Source organism: Myotis brandtii, unplaced genomic scaffold (genome assembly GCF_000412655.1).
Source record: "Myotis brandtii unplaced genomic scaffold, ASM41265v1 scaffold217, whole genome shotgun sequence".
Lineage (NCBI taxonomy): Eukaryota > Metazoa > Chordata > Mammalia > Chiroptera > Vespertilionidae > Myotis > Myotis brandtii.
In genome coordinates, this window is record NW_005358137.1 from 90,263 (window position 1) to 96,184 (window position 5,922).

The window sequence follows — 5,922 nt, forward strand, 5'->3', positions numbered from 1 at the left end:
TAAAAGCCTAGTATGCAAATTGTCCCCTCGGGCAGTCGTTCGACCAGGAGATTGGGAGTTTGACCACATACTATAATGTGTGCTGACCACCAGGGGATGGCACGGAACATGGCGGGCGTCGGTGACGCGGCGTTGGCAGTGGGCGACAGTGGAGGCGCTGCTGGCCCCAATGGACTCTGATGAGAGCAGAATGGTGGAGCAGGTGAGCGGGTGGCACCAGACAAAGGCAGGTGCAAGCGGGGACCCAGTCACCCCACCAATGGCCCTGCAGATGGCAACCAGTGGCAGCAGCAGAGGCAGGGCCCACCGCCCAGCTCCCAGGGCGGGATGGTGGAGCAGGTGAGGGGGTGGTGCCAGGCCAAGGTGAGGTGCCAGGTGGGGCTGCAGGGCTGTGAAGCTGAGGGTGCAAGCTGGAGCCTGATTTCCACAGGCCACCCCGAGGGACCCCACCCATGCACAAATGTTTGCAACAGCATGAATGGGCCTAGATGGTATCATGCCAAGTGGAATAAGTCAGACAGAGAAAGACAAATACTATATGATTTCGCTAATTACAACATAATCACGGGGATGTTAAAGTACAGTATAGGGAAAATGGTCAATAATCCTATATAATAAAAGCCTAATATACAAATTGTCCCCTTGGGCGGTCGTTCAACCAGGAGATTGGGAGTTTGACCACTTACTATAATGTGCACTGACCACCAGGGGATGGCACGGAACATGGCGGGCGTCAGTGACACGGCGTTGGCAGCGGGCGACAGTGGAGGCGCTGCCGGCCCCAATGAACTCTGATGAGAGCAGGATGGTGGAGCAGGTGAGGGGGTGGTGCCAGGCCAAGGTGGAGTGCCAGGTGGGGCTGCAGGGCTGCCCAGCTGAGGGTGCGAGCTGGAGCCTGATCTCCACAGGCCACCCCGAGGGACCCCACCAGTGCACAAATTCATGCACTGAGCCTCTAGTATTGTAATAACTATGTATGGTGCCAGGTTAGTATTTAAAATGTGTGTGTGTGTGTGTGGGGGGGGTACTCTGTAAAGTATATGATTGTCTCATCACTATGCTGTACACCTGAAACTAATACAAAATAATATTGAATGTCAACTGTAATTGAGAATTTAAATTAAAAAAAAAGATATCACTGATGGAGTTCCTTTTAGGCTATCCCAATGTCAATCATACAAGTTCATGACTATTCTGGCTCTAAGGTGGTCCTCAATGACCCCACCTCCTGGTATTTGTGCTTTTGTATATTCATCTCCCCAAGAGTTTGTGCAGGATCTGTGACTTGCTTCTAACCAATAAATGAGGGATGAGCTGTTGCTGCCGTGACTATGTTACAAGAGTTGCAGACACTCTCCCCACTGGTTTTGGTGAAGGAAGGAACTTGAGAGAGTCATCAGCCAGCATCCAGGAGAAATAGTCCCATTCAACAGGTGGCAAGGAATCAAATCCTGCCACCATTAACACCTTAGAGGGGGAGCTGCCCTGGTTGAGCCTTGAGATAAAATCATAGCCCCCAACCAACACCTTGAATTTAGCCTTGTGAGATATCCTAAAGTATCTGGTAAGTTGTGCTTGGACTCCTTCCCATGGAAACTGTGAGGTAATAAATGTATTTTGTGTTAAACCACCAAGTTTGTGATAATTTATTATGCAGAAATATAAAACTCTTACAGTGACATTAAGGAAGGCTGACAGGACTGCTAAAGTGTTTAGAGAACCCAGGAAAACATGACTTCGGAATGAAGAAGTCAGGATCACAATCAGCCCCTCGATTCTCCACAGAACACTTAATACCTTTTATGTTTCAGGTAAGGCTTGAGCACAGGAACACTGAGAGTGAAGGCTTGTCCTCTGGGTGTAAGAAACTCAGCCAAAAAGAGGTTGTCAGAGAAACTGAGATGAGTTGGGGGAACATCAATGGTGGTAAACAGAAGTGGTCTGGATTAATGTAGGAGATGTAGAGTCATGGCCACAGTAGATATTTTTTGATTATTAAAAAGTATACAAGCTTGATTATAATCAATGAATCTATAATAATAAAAGCATAATATGCTAATTAGACCAGACATTCTTCAGGACTACCTTCCAGATGATGCTGGGGCTGCCCGGGTCTCAGGTGCCTGCCAGTGGCTGGAGGGAAGCCTGGGTCCCGGGTGCCGGAGGGAAGCTGGTGCCGGCAGCCAGGGGAAGGAAGGCCTACTCTTGCACGAATTTTGTGTATCAGGCCTCTAGTACATACATAATGACTTTTTAAAACCAAAGTAATCCAAAAGGGTATAAAATGCAAAAGGTAAATTCTCCCTCTTCTCCTCTCAGATCCACAGTTCCATATCTAAAAAAGTACCAGTCATTACAATTTCTTATCAGTTCTTTTAGAAATTGTCTGCAAATGTACAATGGATTACAGTATACATACTGTTCTGTCCCTTTCTTTTTTTCAAGCCTGTCTCTTGGCTATCTCTTAATGTCTACACATTCCCACTAGCTTGTCCTTGTACATGGCTGCATAATATTCCTTTGTATAAATATTCCTTTGTTTATATAAGGAGTTCCCTGTTGGTTAGCATAGAAGTTGTTTCCACAATTTGCTATCACAATAAATGCAATAATAAATCTTTGCTCTCCTCTATAGCTGTGGGATAAATAACTAGAAGTGTTGTTATGTGGTAGAATATGCTGCCAATCTATCCTCAAAGGTTATACCCATTTTACTCTCACACCCAGTCTTAACAGCCACATTCGAACAGTTTGATCAATGCTACATGTTAAGAAATGACAAAATCTTTGCCAATTTAATAGTAAAAATGGTATCTAGGTTATTGGGTTTTGTTTTTGTTTTTTGCATATATCTGAATTTTTACAAACTTCTTGCAGGCTGAATCTACTTAAAGGATATAGATAGAGGTTAGACATTAGGGATGAAAGGGAAAAAGAATGAATTGTTGTCATGTAAGAACATTTACTTTGGGTAACGTACCCAACACTCCACAGGTGGTCATGATCTTGGCAGCCACCCATAAAAGTTTAGAAAGTTCCTTTTTTTTCTTCTAAATTGCCATCTAGTTTGCCTAGGGTAAAATCAGGGCATTATAAGAGAATCAGTATGTATTAGGCACAATTAAAACATATATTGAATACTTAATGAACATCAGAAATGACGTGACTGGAATGTCCTTCCACAGGAAGCTTTAGGAAGAAAAGCTTATGTTTCTGGGGTAATGCTTAGTGTGGTCATGCTTAGAGGTTATAAGAGCCCAAATGCTTTCTCTCTACTCTTTAGAATTTAGATCTTTAAAGCTAAAGAAAATTACTTAACCGGCCTACCTTGTACAGAAGAAGCCACAGGATACTGGTAAAATGTAAGCCAATACATGTTATTAGGAGAATAAACTTCACAGATTTATAGGAGAAGAAAAAACTGGAAATGCTTAGTTAACATGTATGAATATTCTGTTTCAACTGCGTTCAACACCTTTGAACCACCAATGAGCTCACCAGGCTGCGGGCTCCGTGCAACGACAAGCCCAGCGAAAGTGAAGGGGCTACTCAGGTCGCTCCATCTTGGAAGAGACTTTGCCAAAGACTGGATTATTTTTTAAGTCTATTTTTGTAGTGAAAGGAAGCCACAGGCATCTGAGTACTGGCTCCCCAGCCCGACACCTAATTTCTGCCAGGACATGAAGAGCACCTTCTGAAACGATACCTCTGGAATCTGGGTGGGTTCAAATCAAGATTTGAGCCTTTGGGTGGCTTTTGTGTTTGTTTCCTACCCGGGTCTCCTTCATCCTAGTATTTCTTTCCTCCAAGGGACACTGTGTGCTCACCACACTTACTCCCCATCATCCCAAAACACAAATCCAGGTTCATTTTTTAAAGACTAATGACTGAGGGCTTGTCCTGTATTTTTGTTTTCCCCAGCTATAGTATACCTATGCCAACAAAAATGAGTGTATTCATTTATTTTTAAAAACCTCCTATAAATCTTCAGTGACTCTTTGAGTATAAAATATTCATACCTTGACTCCAAATTACAGCTGGGAGCCTAACCACTCAACAAGTACTTTTAGTTCAGATTCATTTTAGATTCAAACAAGCAGGGGAAGGAAACATGAGATATACAAAGCATCCTTTGAAGGGAGAAAATCCTGAATGGAGAAATGGGTGGGAAAATACTGCCATTTCAAACCAACCCCAACGCCTCTGCCACAGGTTCAGAGTTATTTAGGGTGGAGGAGCCGGCAGCTTTGGCAACTATGGAAGGTGGCACAGGGCAAGGACAACTGAATGGAGGAGCTTCTGGGGCAATAAATCGATTTACAGAATTAAGGTAAATCAGTTAAATATGACTATGCCCCAGATGCGTCTACTTTTATCCAAATTATTCAGAATTTTTGGGAGAGCTACTCTGAGCATTTAGTGCGATCTCTTCCAGACAGCTAGACAGTTGATTTTCCTATGGATTTGGATGCTGGGGGCTGTGGGGGTGAGGTGGGGGGGAAATGACCTAGATATTCAAAACCCACTTTTTGATTTCCATAAAGTGCTACCAGGCAGTTCTGGTTGCAAATTATTTTGCAAATGCAAATACCAATCCCAAAAGTTTGGGGACTTTTTCTTTTCAGTAATCCTTACAGTTGTAATCCCGGTGTAGGTATTTTCAGAAGAAAAAATGCCTCTTTGCTATAAGCCTCCAGACTTTTTGAATGCAGGCATCTTGCAAACTGGAAATGAGCATTTTCGTTTGATGGTGGTTTGAGGGATACTTACCAGCATTTGTGAAGTCTGCTTGGCTGTGAGGTATTTGAAAGGTGCAAACATAGAATTACTATGTTTTTAACAATGAGGTTCTACTTTGCTAACGTTTCAGCTAACCCACCCAAGCCCTTGCTGGGAGACACCACTCCCAAGCTCACACCAGAACACACTTAGGGATCATGTCACTGGAGGTCCAGAGGGACGGAAGCTTTCCAGTTAGTTTAATTCCAAGGTATAGTGGGCCCTGGATTCATCCTGTTTTTCTTGTCTCCTGTGTGTGGCCAGCTTTACACAGAACCGCATATACCTCCTAACAACTCTCATGATTGCCAAGTTTTCCCACCACATCCAGGAGAGTGGAGATCTCTCTTAAGAAAAGCAAAACACCTTTTTCCCCCAGACATCCCTAGCACATGTTCACCGAGGCTAATCTTGAATATAGAGCCCACCCCTGAACTCACACTTATGGCCAGGAGGTGAAGTTGAACTAACTCAGACCTGACCCCAAGACACTTGCAACAGCATCCCTCAAATGCAAGGACTACATGGAAAATGTCTGGATACCTAAGATATAGAGTTACCAAGAACTAAGCAGAAAAACAACTGGTGTTGTAGGGCCGGCTGATCTAGAAAGGAGAGGCAGGCGTAGTCACAGAGTGGCCAGGACTCCGAGTAGCCCCAGGGCCCAATCAGACCTCAGCAGGTTGCCGAGTGGCCAGTTGACTTCTGGGGCTGTTGACAAGGTTATGAGCATTTTCAAAGGAAGGCTTCCTGAAATCTCCCCATTTCCCCTGTTCGCCCCTGAGTCAACGATAGACAGCCACCTTGTCTCTTAGACCAAAGCTGTCCCTAGGAACCAGGGACAGGTTGAAGCTGGCAGGTTATTGTTCATGGGCCCTCTCCACATGGCCTTCTCTAGTTCAGCTCACCATATTCCAGCTTCTTCAGACCAGCCAGCGATGGCCTCTGACCCCAGTAAGGGCTAAGGTCATCTTTAAGAGCTCACCTGATGGAGTCAGGCTCAGCTGGAATCATCTTCCTTTGATTAATGCAAACTCTGCTGATTTGGAACCTTAATGACATCTATAAAATCCCTCCCTTTGCCAATGTGTTTTGGCTGAAGCAAATCACAAGTCCCATCCTGGAGGGGACTCTATAGGTCAT